The sequence below is a fragment of the Pezoporus occidentalis genome, unplaced genomic scaffold (genome assembly GCF_034315485.1).
Source record: "Pezoporus occidentalis ecotype Australia unplaced genomic scaffold, CSIRO_AGI_Poc_V1 ctg251, whole genome shotgun sequence".
Taxonomy (NCBI): Eukaryota; Metazoa; Chordata; class Aves; order Psittaciformes; family Psittacidae; genus Pezoporus; species Pezoporus occidentalis.
In genome coordinates this window covers 129,582-149,785 of record NW_026914406.1, presented here as the reverse complement: position 1 = coordinate 149,785, position 20,204 = coordinate 129,582, and positions in this window count along the sequence as shown.

Here is a 20,204-nt window from a genome sequence, read left to right as displayed (position 1 = left end):
AGGAAATAGCCAAAAAGAAGCAATACCAAAGCCCAGAGTCTCAGGCTGGTGGAACAAAACACTCCATATAGCCACAAATGACAGGGTTAATTATCCCAGGGCTGCTGCAGAGAACAATGCATTTCTCACCCACTCTGTCCTGCAGAGTTGCTGAAGAAAGTTGGATGGGCATGTCATTGTATCACCACAGTGTCACAAAGGTATGGATAGGCCTGCCCTTATCTAAAGCAGGCTGGGGATTGCTTTGTGTCCTGAATACAGAAGAGATGGAGGCTGTGCAAAAGGCACACACAAAACCCTTGGAGAGTTAAATGTTCTCTTTGCCATCCACAAACTGTGTTTCTGAGGTGAAAAGCCACATCTTGCTCTGGTTATGAATGATGTAACACCACCCACACTTGCACAGTATTACTCTAACAAAGGAAATCTATGGCTTTAACCCTTCTCAGACCTCCCAGGGTTATGCAGTGCTTAGACACCAGCCTCAGCCTCTCCAGTTATATTTACTTTGCTGCAAGTCATTCCAGCTTTCTGACCATGTCATGCCTTAAGGTAGCTTTGCAGGCACCTCTCAGGTGTGCTTGGAAAGGTGAGATCCTGTCTGTTCAGGACAGCAAGGGAACATAGATCTGGACGTAGCCCTGCTTAGACATGTCAGGTATACATAGTCTATGTGGCTCAGTTTCTGAGGTGCACGACACTCCAGAGACGGCATCGAACAGAGCAAAAGGGCAGGATTCAGCCCCTGTCAGAGATAATGCAGAACAGCTCCACAGGTCACTCCTCCTAACTCACTGTCTCCAAAAGCGGCTATAGGCGTATGCATTATGCAGAAGGACAAGGCAAGGGTTTTGGTGTTTCCTCCCTGGTACTTTCCCTGCCTCCAGCCATTTGAGACTCAGGGGCTTCCAAGGCTCTAGCCTATGTTCTCTACGGATTTAGTAACACTGACTGGATTTTTCTTTGAACTTCTCCGCTCTTCCCTGAACCTTTGTTAACTTTAAGCAGCAACTTATCTGTGGCAGGAAATTCCACAGCTCAATTACACCTTCTCTGGGACTGCCAAGTTCTTGTGCTGGAAAAGACCATGAAGCAATCATTAGCCACTCATCCTTTTCTTTGCACTTCTGATTTTATATACTCCAGGTCTTTCCAGTCATCTCTAGCCTCCTATATTATGCCTTTACTCCTTATAGAGAGTTCATTCCACCTCTGTGAGCACCCTTGAGTTTGTTTAACCCTTAGTCCCACAACTCCATCTCTCCTTTTCCTCTTGGATTTACAGTTTCCCATTCACACCTGATGGTCTGTGAGCCCTAGGCAGAGGGAGTCTAGGAGGTACCATGAAGACAAAGCCTTCTACATGTCCCCTTGTAATAGAAAACCACTGGGACAGCATTGGTCACCTCAAAGTAGACACCTGCATCCTGCTCAGGCAGAATTAACAGGATACACCTTTGGCCATGAGGTAGCACGTGAGAAGATTTAGCAGGAGGGATATAGAGAGGAGGAGGAGACATCATGGCTTCCTATTGAGTTTAACTTCATCCCACTCTCAGCCTGCTCTGGCATCGCAGATACCTGAAGAAACCAGAACCAAAAGGCTGGGTTGGCTCTAGAACTCATGGGTATGGTTGAGAAGGAAAGGATTTTGGCTCTCAAAGAGGCTCCTCTTCCCCAGCCAAACCTCCATAAGGAAGAGGATGCTGCGGCTGTAAACTGGATTCCCCAATACCACAGCCACATCTTCACTTCTGTTCAGTCCATTAGGTGAGGAACACAAAAGAAGCTGTGAGCCCCAGTGTTATCCACTGGATCACCAGCACGCCATCCTAGTGCTGGGACATCCCATCCTTGGGACCTGCCTATCAGCCCCATCCTGGAGAGAAACCCAGAGGCTCTGAAGCCTCCTCATGCTGTGATTTACAACCTGCCATAAACAGACAGTGAAATTTAGTGTCTCGCCCTCACAAGCATGCATACACGCACCCATTTCGCTGTGTGTCTGCCTCCAGACCCCAAACACATTTAACATCTAGCTCTGCACAGGAATACATAGAGCATGTCTCGTGCATGGGTGCTGTCTGAGTGATTTAACATGCATATACACAGGGTTATAATGATACACACACACACTTCTCAGTTTAATATCCCAGTGCCACCCAATGGGGAAATCACACCAGCTCTGTAAACCCCCTGTGCTACATTACAGGAGAGTTAATTCACTGCAGGAAACTATAATCTGATTTCAGCTTTGCAAGCCAACATTATTATTCTTTTCCTTTCTATTCTCTCATGCTTAAACTGATCCCCTGTCATTCTTTGTCTCTCTCCATTTCCAGCCTGTATTGCTTTCAGTGGAGCCTGCCTCCATTTTATTTCCCACCCCTTAATATTCAATTTAATTTTAAAGCCTGTCTGTGCTCCCTCCCTTTTCCTCCTTCCTTCTTCTCCCCCTCCTCTGCCCATCCCATAACACAGCTTTCTTCCTGATTTCCTCCCTGTGATTTCTCCTCCCTTTCTTCATTATCAGCATGTCAGATTAGGATCTGACAAGCAAGTAGAATCGACTGTTCGTCCAGAGCTCTACAGCCTAAGCAGGATTAGTTGCCCTGATATAAAGGACATTTTCATTTTTTATGTAGCTGGAATATCATCACCTAACCAAAGCTGTGGGCTTCTGGCCTATTCCCCTGGGAAAAAGGCATTCCATTAAAAATTGCTCCTTGGCACTGTACAGCTCACAGGGATTCTTCATGCATCATGAAGAGGAGATGGTGCTTGGACAATGAACTGCCAAGAGAAAACACAGGGATGAAGTACCACGACTTGCTGGAACAAGAGATGTTTGAGCTTAGAAGAGTCTCACCAAGGATTACTTTCAGCCCAGGGAGTATTTTGCTGTTCCAAATCATCTGAAGAACATCCACAAAACAACCCATAACCTTTTCCACACTGCTCCCTCCACCTGAAGAAGGGATGCTATAGACAAATGCACACTGTTATCTTGTGGTCACCTCAATGCCAGGGTAAAAGAGCTGCTCCAGGCTTGGAGGTAACAGATTAACACGTTGAAATGAGGAAGGTGATTCCTCTACAACAGTGCAGTTTTTCGCTATGAGAGCCCTTGGCCTTCAAACTCATGAGCCGTAAAATCCCTCTGTTTAGTGTAATGACACGCTGGCTGATTTATCCACAGAGCCCACACCAGGTAATGCTCTGTCTCAAGCCATAAACCTTTAAAATTGGAATGAGAGTGCTGGGGCTGGTAATGCAGAAGCAGAATAAAGGCAATGATGGTTGATGTAAGGAAGAAGTTCTTTACTGTGAGAGTGGTGAGGCACTGGCACAGGTTGCCCAAGGAAGTGGTAAATGCTCCATCCCTGTCAGTGTTCAAGGGCAGGTTGGACAGGTAACATGGTGTAGTGTGAGGTGTCCCTGCCCATGGCAGGGGGTTGGAACTGGGTGATCTTGAGGTCCTTTCCAACCCAAACCATTCTGTGATTCTATGGTTCTATGATGTTTCCCCATGGCTGGAAGGACTTAGTGAGGACTTCTGGGCACCCAAAGTGGGGTAGACCAAGGTGAAGTGATGGGTTCCTTGTGGGCTGAGGTGCACAGATACATCTTTGCTAAACCCTAAAGGCTCATCATATGGGGAAATAAGGTGTGAACAACACCCCTGATATTAAAAACACTACTTGGGAGCTGCATGACTTTTCCTTCCTGTGCATGGTTTGCCTCCTGCTCCTCCTTTTGTATCTAAGATAGAGCACCAAGTGTAGACAATTTAGGGATATCTTCTCCTCTATCACACAGAGACTATCACAGTACCAGGGATCTGGGATGCTTAATGCAAGACACTATTGCTGGCTGTGGTCATTGGCAGAACTCTCAAAGAAAATTGCCAGTACACTCCAAGACAGAGGGAAAATAATTTGTTCCCCCATAATGAGGTATTATCCTACCACCTAGGAGATTAATTTGAAGTCTGAAATATAGGATGTTAGATCCGTATTGGGAGTGTTTAACATTAGCTGTTACAAATTCAGATGTCCAAGTTATCCTTTCAAATGGCCAAGTCATCTTTGTGTCTGGCTTGGTTCCTGGACTCATTGACATCTTATGGAAGTGAGTCCCGCCATTTAATTACACTTTGGATGACAAGAGATTTCCTTTGCATTGAATATCTCTGTCATATGAGGCAGAGGACAGCCATTCTTAGCCTACCTCCCTCGTTTTATGTATATCCTTTTGTCTGTGCCCTTTCCTTCCCTTTCTAGTATGCCAAATTACAATTCCATGGGCTTTATTTGCAGAAGATATTTCTCAGGAAATTAATCCTTCTTACTCTTCCCCCAGACCTATCCTGTGTCTATAGACACTGTGACCTTCCAGGTAAATCATGGCTGCAGTGATTTATATGATTGCAGGATGTTCTGTAGCACTGACCAACTCCTTCTATATGCCATTAGGATGTGCCATAAAGATACAGCTTAAGGAAGGAGTCAGTCAGTAAAAACATGGCGTAAGATAGGCAATACAATATCTGCTTTGCTGTTGGAATATAGCTGTCCGTGGAGCTGGAGCTTCTGCTGAACTGACTTTCTGGTTCACTTCTTGATAGAATAAATTGGGAGATCAATAAAGTCAGTGAGAATTTTCTTTTTTGTTTCCATGATGTCTTATTCTGCAACCATTCACCTGCCTGTGGTCCCTGAAGCAGCCTCTGGAATTGATGGAATTATTGGGAGGGTCTCAGGAACACTTGAGTTACTGAGTGGGGATGTGAATTTGCACTGGAGGTACACCACAAAGGCATAAGGGTGAGTTTTAGCTAAAGGATCATGCCAGCATAAGAATGAAAGGGAATAAGCTCATCAAGAGAAGGTTGCAATAAATGTTTACCTCATCTGCAGGAGATGCTCTGAACTTCTTAGTGTAAGGCTAAGTGAATATGGGATGTGAATGGGTGTGAGGCATGTACAGAAAAGGGACGAATGTGTAAGGCTGGCTCAGGGATGCTTCAACTGGCACAACCCTAAAGGGAAGCTCCTTTGTTCCCCACCCAAAGTCAATGATCCTTCATGATCGTGGGGCTTAGTTTCACTCCCTCAGCAAACCCAGCCATGGCAATTAGTTGTGACTGCTGTTCTGCCTGCAAGTCCCATCCAGATGCTCTCCAGTGAGCCCCTCAGAAAGCTGGGGACACTGTGACAGTGCAAGTCCCCCGTGCTCTCTATTTCTTTCCTTTAAGCAAGATTTCTTTTAATGGAGCTGATTTGGCTTAAGCTGAAAAGTGAGCTAAACAGGCTACAAGACACTGCAAAGAGATCAAAGGGAGTTAAAAATAAGTGAAAGAAGACAAATGCAGGGGGAAGAGAAGGGAGCAGCATGAAAGGGGGAGCTAGGGTGAAAGTTTGAAGCACATTGCTCATGTAAAAGGTGAAATCTGCAGAAATCTTGTTATTGTTCATGTGATTTTCTCCTAATCAGAGCATAGAAGCAAGAAGCAGAGGAATATTTTCCCCATGTTGCATTAAAATGCCTGTCATTTTCTGTCTGAAGCTACTAAGTTCAGAATCATTAGAGGAGCAATTGCCAAGGCACATTTAACTGAATTGTTTTTCTGAGGCCAGCTCTCAAAGCATAACTACAGGGTGAGGATGGCTTTTTGCACCCTCTCTGATGGCACCTCCTCTCCATCCTCAGCCAGCAGATCCCACTGTGGAGGCCAAGAGCAGAGCACAAGCCTTTAGTTCATAGCAGCTTGAAATAGCTAAGCAGAAGCAATTTCATGGCTCCCAGTTAACGTCTTCCACCTTACTTTTAGGGCTTACTCTTTCACCTTTTGGGTTCACAGATGAGCCCCATCTCCCTTTGGGAGGTATTCCTATGGTTTTGCTGTCCAGCAGAGGAGAGAAAGCTGTTAAGATTCAGGGAAACAGCCTACCAAGGGCCATACATGTGACAGGGTCAGAAGCAACGTCTCTCACAAAGTAAAGCCTTTCTACATGCTTCCTTCTCCGGTATTCATTAGGCAGCTCTTAAAACCCATGAGCATTTTGCCTTGTATCACCCAAGCAAATATGCCAGTACTTACATTCCTGTTTTACATAAGAAGTGGAGCATTAGAAGTTTGACCATACAGGGTTGTGGGTACTACCATGTTGGCTTAGAAAAGCTCCCCAGGCACTAAACTGAGGCCAGTGTTTGGGTGCAATGCAGAGAGCATTATGCAGAAAGCTTAGAACTCAGAACACTGAAGCAGGGAAATGTAGCCAGTTCCCATCAAGACCAACCTTCAGCTACCTCCAGGGTGATACATGGTGTTCAACATTAACATTTAACATGCCAGGCCCTAAATAACCTGCCCCCATGAAGTCTATGGCAGAAACACGTTCCAGTATAAAGCTGTAGACCCATAGAATGGTTTGGGTTGGAAGGAACCTTAAAGCTCATCCAGTTCCAACCCCCTGCCATGGGCTGGGACACCTTCCACTAGAGCAGCTTGCTCCAAGCCCCTGTGTCCAACCTGGCCTTGAGCACTGCCAGGGATGGGGCAGCCACAGCTTCTCTGGGCACCCTGTGCCAGTGTTCCACCGCCCTCTTCCTTATATCTAGTCTGATATAATCTAGTCTATTGTTCCATAATCTATCTTAAAATCCCAACACAAGCCCACCTACCACTTATAAGGAAACAAGCAAATAAACATAGCCCCTGCCAACTCAACCCATAGCACGCAGAAGTAGACCTACAAGTTTCACATCCCTGTTTTCTTCCTAACTACCAACTCAGGCAGACCTGGGTGAATTCCAATTGACCTGACACCTGCACTTAAGGGTAAGATGTTCCCAGAGCAACTCAAGAGCAGATGAGACCGTGCCAGGCCTATTTAAAGCAATGGGTTTAAATTTAATTTCCTAGCTGGGGGAGTTGGGGAAGAGATTGAAGGCAACAGCTGCCTCATTATACCATTGAGGCTTCCTTAAGTGAAAACTGAATAGATTAGTCATGGAGAAAATTAAGACAAGGTCTTTAAGCCATCAATAGCTCCTGATCTGAGTGCAGGACGGAAGTGAGTTCATATTTTACTTCAAACTCACTGTCTGGGGGTTCAGATTTCATATTTAAATGTGTCTTGAAGCCAGATGTGAAAGATCTCATTTTATTTTCCAATCCAGCAGTGGTTTTTCTCCATCAGTCCCAAGGATGATGTGTGGGGTTGGAGAAGTTTGCGGAAGTCTGCATTGCATATTGAGCCAGTGATTTGAGTCTTCCTGCTTTTTGCTTTTAAGTAGAAAGCCAGGACTGAAGTTCTTTACTGTGAGGGTGTTGAGGCGCTGGCACAGGTTGCCCAAAGAAGTGGTAAATGCTTCATCATTGGCAAAGCTCAAGGGCAGGCTGGAGAGAGCTTTGGGTGACGTGGTCTAGTGTGAGGTGCCCCTGCCCATGGCAGGGGGTTGGAATTGGATGATCTTCAGGTGCTTTTCAACCCAAACCATCCTATCATTCTATGATTCTATGATCAGTTCTGCTTTCCACCAAGCTTTCCTAACCAATGTCTGCAGCTCCATCCCATAGCTTCTTCAGGAAGACCTGCAGGTGTCAGAATAACAGCATTGCTTTTGGTGTATTTTGGGTGCTTTGGAGACTGCCCTGAGCATCTGCATCTCAACACCAGCAGTCTGGGAAAAGAGGTTTGTATGTCAGTTCTTCCAATGGTGGGGTTTAGGTAGTGTTCCTTATGTCCTTCCCAGCACTGGTCCTGCTCTGGAGTCCAGGCAGGTCTTCAACTACTCTGGCTCTATTCCACTCTCTTGTCTTTCTGCTCTCCCTTGGCAGCTCCCCAAAGTGCTTGACTCAGCAAGATGAAATGTGGTGGAGAAGGACTCCCAAATGGACCTTGGCCAACTAAACCCAACTATTTGGCTGATTTTTAATCAGATCAATTGCCAGCTTAGGGTGATCCAGTAGCTGCAGTATTTATTGATGGACAGGATGGTGTGTGAGCATGTGAAGAGCTTTACTGAGGTTAAGCTGTGTTACATGTGCTGCTGCTCCCCTGACCCGCAAGGATCATTACACTGTCACAGGAGGAAATTAGGTTGGTTGGATGTGATTTGTTCCTGGGAAATTGAGGCCGGATACTACTTTTCCCCTTGCTAAGGTGCTAAGAGATGAATTGTTTGATGGTTCATTCCAAGACTTTTCTGAGCACTGAAGTCAAGCTGATTTGTCCCTAATTCCCTAGGCTCTCCTTTCTTTTTGCTCTTCTTCAGGAGGATGATGTATTTGCTAGGTGATAATAGCTTTGCATTCCTACCAGACCATACAGTGCAGATGACAAAGGGCTGTTCCGAAGTGCTGAAGGTCCTTCCTTCCCTGTGGGATGTGGGAAAGGAAGGGCAGGCCATCATGTAAAGATATAGTCATTATGGTTCCCACATCACAAATCTAACTGAGGCACGTCTGCCGCAAGCTGAGGAGCTCTGCTTGGTACAGTCTCCCTGTGGCTTTCACAGAGAGAGCGCTTGGAAACACACTACTTGTTTGTTTGTGTTTAAATCAAACCAACCCATTATTAGGAAAAGCTGTTACAAAAGGCTCGCTGGGAAACCAAAATAAGCAAAACCTCTTTCTTTTTCTTTTTTTTCCTCAATGCAAGTATCATTTCTGTTGAGATTTTAATTATTTCTTTCTTTAATAACGACTCGTTGCATTGTTCTCCCCACGAGCTCGCATTGTTATGACTCTGAAAACACAATTAGAGTATACATTGCTAATTTCATCTGGAAGGCTGTATTACGGAGAATTAAATATAAAGGCAAGGAGACCTTGTGTTTGCTGCTGTTGCTGCCAACAATAGCAAGCAGGGTTCAGACAATATGCTGGCTTGGATGGCTCTTGTTTCCTGCCTTAAGAGAACGAACACAGTGCAGAACAAAGCCTGAGCTGAACATTTCATGGAGTGAGCTCTGCTGACCAAAATGCAAGGGTCTCTATATGAAAACAGCACAAAACAAAAAGAGATTTTAATTGCAAACATTGATCATACCCTTTGGTCTCTGGAACGGGTTGCTAAGGCTCCATCACTCACAAGGTTTGCTAGCTGCAACTTCGCAGATATATTCCAGAGGCTGCGTTTTCTTTCCCCAAAACAATAAACAACACAGCTTATTTTTCCCCTTTACCTTTTGAAAGTTGCAGCAAAACCCGGTTAGCCTGCTAGTGTTGCAGCAAAACCCCGTTAGTGAGGCTGCTGCTGTTCCTCAGGCCATGTTTTCACTCTCATACGACCAAGCTACATGAAACTAGGACTCCCGCACCCTTAGGCTAAAGAATAAGGTGCTCTCTGACTTTTTCTCTGCTCACAAATTCTGTTTGGACAGATAGAAGTAGCAAAAGGTCTGTGTTGTGGCCTTGCCAAGGATCTGCTAGCTCAGAGCTCTCCTGGGAAGCCAGAAGAGAGCTTACATCTGCCTCTACAGAAAACCTCTGTAAATACCAGGCTGCAGCCTCCTGTGAGCACTTTCCTATGGAGGGCAACGTGGTGCTCTGAACGGAGGCAGATAATGAGTAGCTCTGAGTCTGTTGAACACACTGCTACGCTGAGCTAGAAACAAAACAAGCCAGGGCCAGTTCCCTGGTCTTGAGGCCATTTGGCACAGCATGGCTTGAATCCATACTGTTGAGCTCTTTTGTCCCCAGGACATAGTGACTTGATCCATGTTTTCTGTTGGGCTTGGGATAGCCCCTGAGCTGTGCTGGAGTGTGGTACAGGGAAGCATTGTCTGGACATGGCTAAACCATACCAAGTATGGACAACTGATGGTTGGTGCTTTGTTAAGCCAGAGCGTGCTTAGGCCAACAACAGTTTAACTGTGATGTGTATCTTAGGTGCAAAACTGTTCCTGTCCACTTTTGCATTCTGGACAGTAGGGAAAATGTTAACGATGAGCATCATGCCTTAGTTAAAAAATACACATCTTGTGAACTCAGAGACACTTATATGATACAGGACAAAGCTTAACTGAAATAACAGAGAGAAAACTGCAGAACTTGCTACTCATGAACAGGAGATTGCTCCAACACCTTCCTTCCAGTATGACTCAAGGTTTCATGACTGCAGCCAAGCTAAGCTTAGACCGCTCTTCCTTTGATGCTTTTTCTCCACAGTGCCATTCTGACTCTATCCTTTTCTTCTGCCGTCACAAAGCATGCCCTCTACATTCTTATTCCCAAGTCTTTTCTGTCCCTCTTTGTGCCCTCTCCTTTTTCAAGGTTTTGTTTTGGTATTCACACACTTTTTCTAGTCATCCCTAAAGAACTTCTGCTGAAGATTCATCTGGTTTGAAATAGACATTTACCTGTGCCCAGCAAAGCCTTGACCCTTTTACCATCACTGGAGAGAAACAGGGCATGATTAGTTCAAGTCTATATCTAAAATGGATTAAAGCAAACTGAGTTACCATGAAATCCAGCCTGGCAGGGTGTCTGTAACCACTTCTAAAGGCACAGATATTAGTGGAGACAGCACTGGCAGAACTGAGTTTTCTGTTCTGCGTCTTTAGGCTGTTCGCCCTGTAAATCATAGCTGAAAGGACAGGGATAAGTGAGCTGAAAAAAGGCAGCCTGGTAAGTACAATGTGGATACGAGCAGTCAGCTTGTTTGTCTTAATAATGTTACCATGTTTCTTTAATTTTTAATGTTTTTATGAGCTTGTTCCTTTGCAGCTGACTTTTTCCCCTCACAATGCTCCCACTTCCTGAATGCAAAGCAGTCAAATAAGGAATGCTGGTCTGGATCTACGCTGTAGGCTTTGTTAATGTCAAAGTCCATCCAAGTTTAGCAACAAACATAGGCCTGGTTCCTGTTAAAAGTCCCATGCAGCACAGCACAAGCTTTCCACCACCTTCCTCCAGAGCCACAGGGGAGTCCCTGCCAGTACCATTTGTGGTGGAGGCTGGGGACATGCCCCACACAGTGATGCAGAAGAGGAAAAGAGTGTAAAGGCTTACATATTTAGTGTTGCTGCACTGAAGAAAAACCTCAGTCTCACAATGCTTGATGTTATATATGATAACACCAAACTGTGAATGATTGCAGTTATTGTACGAACCTATCCACAATGTCGGTTCTATTAAGAAACCTTATGTAGTATGTACGGTAAAAAAAAGCAGCAAAAGTCAGATTATTTGCACACAATGTGAAGCAAGGATGTAGTGCTCAGTGTAATGCTGCTGACTCTGCACTAGCTGTGGAGGAAGATGTAGATGGGCAGCTTTGGGTTGCATCCTCCATCACTCCCTTCAACCTGTTGCCTTTAACTGCACCATTCAGCATGTTCTGAATAGGGCCCTACGAAGCAAGGTTGAGCAATGCAAAGCTGTGTAGAGCTGTCAGACCAAGCAGGATACAATCCCAGTATTTCCCCTCCTTCACCAAGTCCCTCAGTGCACAAGCTCATTCCAGGTATCAACACGAATAAAGATCCAGGCTCTGACAAAGCAAAGGTGTCTTTGCTGATGTCAAGCAGACAGGGACAGAGTGCCTGGCTCCTGTTACCCCCTGACGCCTGCTTGTTGAGTGGCTTGGTAGGTTGTATGTGGAGAACAGACCTCATCTATCCCAGGAAACTCAGCAGCTTTCCAGGATCTTTGGAGCTGCAGGCAGACCCAGCTGTAGTGCAGGATGGTCCCCCAAAAAGGGAAAGTGCAAATGTTATTGCATGGAGTTCAATTATAATCAAATTTAAGAGGGGTTTAAAGAGAAATCTGTGAAATAGCTGGAGTTTGTCTCTGGTTTTAATCTAGAGTTCCTCGCTGTGCGCTGTGCACTGTTCATGTGTGCAGGCACAAGTTTGGGCTGGGAGATGCTGTTGCTTTAAACTCTTACCAGTATTTGCCAGTTTCCATCCCTTCAGGTACAATTCTGCAGGATAACACCTGAAGCCCTCGTTCATCCCATATGGCTGCCTTTCCATGGCTCCCTCCACAGCACTTCCCCTAAGCTGTCTTTGACAATCATAGAATCATAAAATATTTAGGGTTGGAAAAGACCTCAAGATTATTTACTTCCAACCCCCTGCCATGGGCAGGGACACCTCACACTAGACCATGTCACCCAAGGTTCTGTCCAACCTGCCCTTGAACACTGCCAGGGATGGAGCATTTACTGCTTCTCTGGGCACCCTGTGCCAGAGCCTCAGCACCCTCACAGTAAAGAACTTCTTCCTTATCTCCAACCTGAACTTCCCCTGTTTCAGTTTGAACCCATCACCCCTTGGCCTATCGCTACAGTCCCTGATGAAGAGTCCCTCTCCAGCATCCTTGTAGGGAATTGAGGCTGGAAATCTCAGCTGCCTGCCTCCGGGTTTTCTTTCCCAAAGAACCATGAACAGAGCAAAAACCTCATTATCTTCCCTAACCAAACTCAGCTCTGTAAAGGGGCTTTTAGCCCTTTGAATGCCTTAAGAAAACACCTCACTCTATCGTTCATATCTCAGTAAAACACTAAATGGGTTTACTTTGCTGCAATAAACCTGGTAATGGCTTTTTATTATGCTTGTCCTAATGCTGGCATAAATTCTCCTAAATTTATTTCAAGTTTGCTCGAAAACCTCATTTGCCTAATTGTAATAATAAAACAACATCATATGCAGATGTCGTCCTTCTTTCTCAAACTCAATTTACTTTCAATTAACAGTGATTCAGTGTTTGTTTCTTTGGGGGGAGACACACGAACGGGTGTTGGAGAAATGGTGTGTATGTCAGGTGGCATCCCGGAGCTATTAGAGAACCAGCATGGTAGAGCACACGTGATACACATGATCCATTGCCCTGGTCTGGCTGTGTAAATCTGTGAGAGATCCAATCCAGAGCTCATAATAGTGTGATCTGGGAGGCTGGGAAGAGCCAGGAGAAGAATATAGTGTCCAAAAGGCTGTGTCATAGGCAGGTGCTGCCTATCTATCTGCCCTGGGGTAAGAACAAGTCCTAACATCGTGAGCAATGTGTAGCTCACTCATTTCATGGAAGCACTGAGGCAAAGTAGGAGACTTTTCCATAAGCAAAAGGAAGACTATGAGAAGACATGACTGCAGTTTGCCCTGCTTCAGACAAGACTGAGAGTCCTGCTCATTTCTTTATAGCTGACCTATGACTGAGCATCTCAGACAAGAGTTAAGCCCTGCAGGCATTGGTTTGGAGGAAAGAAATAACATAACCTTCGTTTAAGAGATGGGGAAACTGAGGCACAGAGCAACTCACAGACTTTGCTTTGGATAATCAGAATAACATATTATACAGACCTCATGAAACAGGCTCTTTCTCTCCCTATTGTGGAGCCTAACAGGTTACAAATAAGGCTCAAAGCTTCTGCTTTGAGCAGATGGGAGCTGATCTGTCTTCACTTGTTGCAGGACTCAGTTGTAACATGATTTGAAGTGACTTGAACCCAGGCTAAAACCCATGTAGTTGCAACAGGCCTGGAAGAAGACTCACCGATCTCATTGATAGACACCTCTGAAAGACTGCGGTACAGCACCAGAAAACAATAGAGAAGCCACAGCATGGATGCAATGCTAAGGCTTTGCTGCTTCTCCCTGCTGGGGTAAGTGAGGTGGAGGTCTCCAAAAATTATCAGCATTTACTGGCTTGTGTTTGTACAAACAAGGTCAGATGAGGTTCACAAGAAGTACAGCAGCATGCAGTGAGAGCAAACCATTGCTGACCTTTCCAGGTGCTTGCAGAGTCATGTTGGTCATGATGGCCTGGCATATTGTTGAAGTTCAAGCCCTTGTGCAGCCTTTGGTTATCTTGAGTTGAGCTGAATGAAATGCAAATTAATTGTGATGAGCATCTGGAATTCAAGGGAACTGCTATAAATAATGCATAGGACTTGCTCAGGTTTGTGTATTGCTCAAACAGAACTGTTTGGTAAATCATTTAGAGCTGGTGAAAGATGTTAAGTCAGTGTTTCTGGAGAAAAGGGCGCTGTTCATACACCATAGAAGCAGAGGCACAAGCAGAATGCCCAGAACTGACACTTTTCAGTTTATCATCCAAAGACTTCTCAGCTCTTGATCTTTTCCAAGACTCTCTGGAAGAATATCTGTCACTGTTATAAGATGATCAGGAGTGTATTGAGAACATATCTGAGGAAAAATAATAATTTCATGGGATGCTCAGTGGCCACTGGCTGTCAACTACCCATCCTACTCTCTCTTCTGCTTCTGAGGGTGTGCTGCTGTCCAAAAGAACTCCTTTTCCCATGCTTGCTCTGTCACTTTGTCCTCCTCATTCAGCTGGTGAAGAGGGAAGGAGCAGAATCTCCCATTGCTGTAACGGAGATCTGGTACCTCGTGGTGCTATTTGCTTGGAAAAAATCTGATGGAAGGTTTGTGTGCCCTGAAGCTTGTCCATTACTTCTGGATGTGCAAGTTGGTGCAACATGATTTCTCCCTTCATTTGTGTTCTAGGTGAACTGGGCAAGTATATTCTCTCAGCCATTGCACAGGGCTGTAAAAGCACTTTGCATCTGCGTCATTTGAAGGTTTCCAAGTCAAAGTATCTGGGTAAAATCCAAAGGCTTGCTGATGTGTGAGGCAGCAGATTTGAAGGGGAAATTGCTTCATTTTGGTTTCAGATCTGTGAGATTTGAGAAAGAAAGAAGTATGATTCTGAAGTCCCTCAGTAAAGACCTGCTGTTGCCTCCAAGGCCCTGGCTTCTGCCAGGGGACTGGGAGATTCCTCTGCTATCTGCCAAAGAGCAGGGGTACCACATACCTACTGGCTGGGTCACCACTGTGCAACTGGGAATGCACAGAATAGACCTGGACAGGGCTTGCATGCAAATCATTACAGGATCAGTGTCCTTAACATAAGCATGATGCTTCTCCTGAGTTTGGCAGATCAAAAAGCAGAGACGTTTTCATGTGCCTCCTACTGTTGCTATGTTTGGGTTGTAACCATTAAAGAGAAAACTCAAAATCATTTCGATGACATTTCTTTTAGACTCTCCCTTGACAAAGGTCATTTATGGAGGAGACTTCAACGCAATATTTAAGGCAAGATAGCTGGAGCTGAAGCAATAATGTCTCCTAAAATGCTTGAAGCAATTGGAAACCTCCGTGTCTGCAGGCTATTAGCTAGGTATTTTGTGATGTTCCTGGACAAAGAACTTTGAATTTTGAAGCAACATAGGCAGGAAAGAAAATTCCACGTCATTATGGGAGCTGCAATCTCTGCCCGCGCTTAGGCTGCAAATCTGGTCCTTCTGAGCTGAGACAAAACCAGTTCCTGCTGCTTGGCCTCGGATGTTTTACAGTCTCTTTCTTCTGAGGACACATGGGTTTCAGAGTAAGGATTTCAGCTAGTGCGCAAGCTGGCATTCCTGGAAGACTGAGTGGTTTACTGCATAGGTCATGTTGCTTATGGCAGCTCCACCACCCCGTTGTTCTGCACACGTTAAAGAGATGGGGGAAATATAAACCCGCTTTCCAGTGAGTTCAAATAGCAGTTTCTCTTGTGAGTATTTTAGTGAGTAGCTGGATGGCACAGATTGTTACAAGTAAAAGCAAATTAAAAGGGTTCTTTTTTTGTTTGCTTGCTTGATTTGGTTCGGTTTGATTTGGTCTGGATTGGTGGAGTTTTTTGATCCTTTCCCTCTTCTTAACACTGATGGGACACTTCAAGTGCTGGAGTGCTCGGTCCAGTTCTGGGCTCCTCAGTATAAGACAGACAGGGGTGTACTGGGGCTACCCCAGTGACAAGCCAAAATGATGGTTAAGGGCTTGGAGCACCTCTCGAGGGGAGAGGCTGAAAGAACTGGAACTGTGCAGCCTGAGGGAGAAAAGGCTGAGGGGGATCTTCTCCATATGTATAAGTACCTGCTGGGAGGTAGCAAAGGAGAGGAGGTCAGACTTCTCTCAGTGGTGCCCAGTAACAGAATAAGAGGCAATGTGCAAAACCCCGAAGCACAGGAAACTCAATTTACACATAAAAAAAACCCAATCATTTTTCACTGAGAGGGTGATCAAACACTAGGACAGGCTGTCCAGAGAGGTTGTAGAGTCTCCATCCATGCACAATTGAACACAGCCCTGAGCAACTTGGCCTAGTTGACCCTGCTTGAACAGTGGGATTTGACTAGACTATCTCCAGAGATGCTTTCAACCTCTAGCAGTTTGCAAAAAGCAAAGTTAAACTATTCAGACCAAAGTTTCTTCTACAGGTCTCTAAGTAGAGAAATGTTTGCTAGGTACGCTGACCTAAGACAGCATCAGGTCTCCAGCTCTCAAGACTATTCTGTGGTACTGTCCTGAGAAATGGTGAAAGCTACAATGCAGGAAGATGATGGAATTGGTAAGCTTGAAGGTGCTGGTTTTGAAGTCTGTCAAACTGACTGCTGAGAGGAAGGACAAAACTAGTACAAACCACCTCATCCTCCAACCAGACACCAAATGGACAATTTGGCATGTTTTAGTTGTTTACTCATGCTTCCTGTAGGTTTACGCAGCATCTACCAGTGGGCACAGATGCTCACTAGCTCTTTTCCCGACACATCTGAAGCAACTTATCAAACTGATTGCCAAGATCCAGCTATCACAGACACACACAGACTGCAAGTGTGTTTGTGTTGCCGTTAATACAAATCTGTGCTTCCTCATCAGGGGACTAAGGCTGGTCAACCAGCTATGGCATCTACCTCAGCTTGGCTTGTCCCACTGAGTTTATGACTTCCCAGCCAAGGGAGAAGACAGATGTCCCTTCAGCTTAGATGATCTCATCAGAGCTCTCAAAAAGCCCTCAGAAACAAAGAAAAAACCCAACCAAACAACAAAATGCAACAGAACCAGGCTGCTTTTCTCTAATGTAAGACCATCTCCTTTCATAGGTTCCCTATGCTCTAGGTTAAAACTAATGGGAAAAAAAGCTCCATCCTTTAATTTTATGGTGAAAAGTATGTACCAAAATCCTGTGAACTATTTGATTTTGTGTTAATACTAACCCAACTTTGGAAAACCATTCAGTTTTCCCAATCAGAAAAGTCCAGTCCAGACTGAATTTGACCTTAGTATTAAAATGACCGTATGTGGTACCTCCCTGTTTCTGTCTTGATCATCTCCTTTTCCATTGTGTGTTCATTCCAAGCCTCCTTTGTTCCATCTGGTTTCTAATCTGATTCCTTTCCTCCTCTTCCCATGAATGTGTACTGCAGACTGCCCTGCTAAACAATCACATTTATAAACCAATATATATTGTAATTACAACCTGAAACTTATTTCCGGGATGTTATCTTTGCCCTGAGACTGCAATGCTGGAAAATAATGAGCAGAGAAGGAGAGTTAGGATGGCTTCCAGGAGACAGTGGGAGGATTAACACAGGGTGGCAACGTTCAGCTGGCCACCAGGAAAAGCACATCTTCACATGAAGATGCATTGCCTTCCTCTGTTTCTCTAGGCAGACACAACTCCTATTTATGAGAAATAGGGTACTGCAGGAGGAAAGGATGAGCATCCATTTGCAGCCTTCTGGTCAGGATGCTTTGGAATGAAAGCACTGAAGTGGGAGTCAGGATTGGAAGGCTTCATTCCTGGTTCTCCAGTGCCTTTTCTTTCTACCAGAATGCTTCAGACAGCTTCTTTGTGCTTAAGTCTTGCATTTCGTAAAATGAAAGCATAGTGCTTATTTTTAGCCCACTGCTTCATTTGGGCTTGTGTAGTTAGTCCCAAATATTCCACTGTGCAAGCAATTAAAATGTCATAGTTTACCATGGCCTTAGTGTGAGGTCTTGGTTTGTGCAGTGCAAATAATGCAATTGTGTGGAGTGCTCTAGAGGGCAAGTATCCACCCAAACCTGTGTATTTAGCTCTCTCTTTGCTGCTCAGGGCCTCTGAGTAAGCCTTTGATTGATTTGAGTAAATATCTTGCAGAATTGTCAGCAAGACCAAGGAGCTTTACACATCCAGCACTTAGTTGCTGCTGCTCTATTAGTTCAATGGCTCCAACTCTATTGACTCATTATATTGGACTGTGTCATGACTATTGACATCTTTGCACCTTGTTCACTGGTGACTCCCACAAATTGCTCTTGAACCCTACACCATCTGGTGCAAGTTATGAGCATCCTTATGGCAGCCAATAGAAGCCTGAAGACAACCAAGAAAAGCAGAGGCTCTTCTTCCTATTCTGTGACAGAGTCCATCCTAGCTGGAGTTGTACCTATAACTTACTCTCATTAACCTTCAATGAGGATATACCTGCACCTGCCAAAGACGTTTTCTTGGGCGTTAGACACTGTCCTAATATCTGCCCTGAATTTCTCTCTTTGCCATTTAAGCTCATGATTGTGTCCTCCATAGAGATCAGCTGTCAATAGTAGGCATGGGGAAGAGTCTGTTGCCCTTGATTATGAGAATCTTTTTGCTTGCTTGAAGACTATTACCAAATCACCTCTCAGGCTTGCCTCCTTTATACTAAGCACTGATTTTTCTATTAGCGTCTATTTTCTGGGCCTCTGAGGTCTTTTTCCAGACTCTCCAATTACCCCATGTTTTATTGGGTAGATCACAGTTCTAGCTGAAGTCTTCCTCACACTGACTTGAGAGGAACCATTTCATCTCACATTTTGCAGACACTCATCCCATGATCCACGGCAGGTTTCAAGCATACTTCTGGAGTGCTGCTGCCCTACCCTGCCTATCACTATAGATGTCCCATCCCTATTGAAATTGCTCCTACTCTCTTTTACAATCCATCTTTGCTGCTCCTTTATCTTTCTCTTCGCTATCAGGTTTAGCACCAGGACAGAGTGATGTCGACTTTTAAAGCTGGCAGGGGTTGTAATGGCAACCAAGTGGATAATAGTGGCACAGAATAATAATTTACCTATCAGTTGATTGCAACTAGTTTGAATTTGAAGCAATCCCTACTGGTGTTTCGCTCAGTGGATTGATCATGTGGTTTCCTGAAATACATCTCACATTTGACAGCTGAGCTGTACAATCTAGCTATTTTGAAGTAGGAAATTCCCATGGTCTCATACCCAGAATGGCCCTGGACTCAAGTGTTTTCCAAGCATCGATCTCTTCTCATATGGAGTTTAAGCAAGGACTTTGTGGGCAGCCCTTGAAATGTGCTCCCATCACTGTGGCTGTGATGAGGAACTGTTGAATTGTTCTCTCTGCAGTGGTCTGTCAGCAGAGGACATTTGGCTCTTTTATTGCTGGAGTGCCCATAGACCATCTCCATGGCTCTTCTGAACTGGGAGATTTCCTTTGCTTATGGATATGCTTTTTCAAGTACCCTGTGCATTGTGCCTGAAATTCAGTGGGCTGAATCTTCCTGTGAGAACACACATCTGTGTCTACTGACTATGAGTTAAAGGAAACTATACCCTTAACTTAGTTATCTGTGATTACACAGGGTGAAGCCTGGTTTGTGCATCCCTCTTCTGGGCACAATCAGTGACAATGCTATTTGTAGAAGCTCTTTCAGGGGATGGACTTGAGGAGCAGTTTGTGGCTTCATTCTATGGCAAGTGAAACCTCCTTGGTTAATAACTAAGGTAATTACCATTATATATGTAATATAAAGGAAATACATCTTAATTTAGTGGCAAATCCAAATTCCTTCTTTCATGTGTGACTCCTACTGCCTTGTATGGAGTCCAGATGGGCCTTGTATGGAGGCCAGATAGGGCTCAGGGTGAGCCTGTCTAGGCTCATCCTGAGCTAGGCTAGGAGACAATCCCAACCAACTCCAAGGGAAGGCAACACTTCTGTAGGTACCACTTTGATGAGATGTGCATGGTCACATATGATCATAAGCCATTTTATGGGGCCTTTCAGGTAACCTCTCCTGGGAGGACTGATGCTTAGAAAACCTCATATTACCTGTCATCCACAGGAGGCACATTTTGTCCTCTCAGGAACACATTTTCCACTTAAAAGACCCAGAATTTCCTCAAATTAATTCCTACTGAAATGAGAGTGTACTTGAAGATCCTGATCAAGGCTCCAAAGTTGTCACAGCAGGAGCCTGGTTAGAAGAACTGATGAAATAGCATCGTGTAACTAGTCAGTGTCACTGATGCAGCTGAGGAAACCAAGGCACTGAGCTGTATGCCAGACAACATGTGGGGAAGTGAGTGGTGGAGTGGGAACAGACTCCAAGGACCCAGGGTCTCTTGTATTG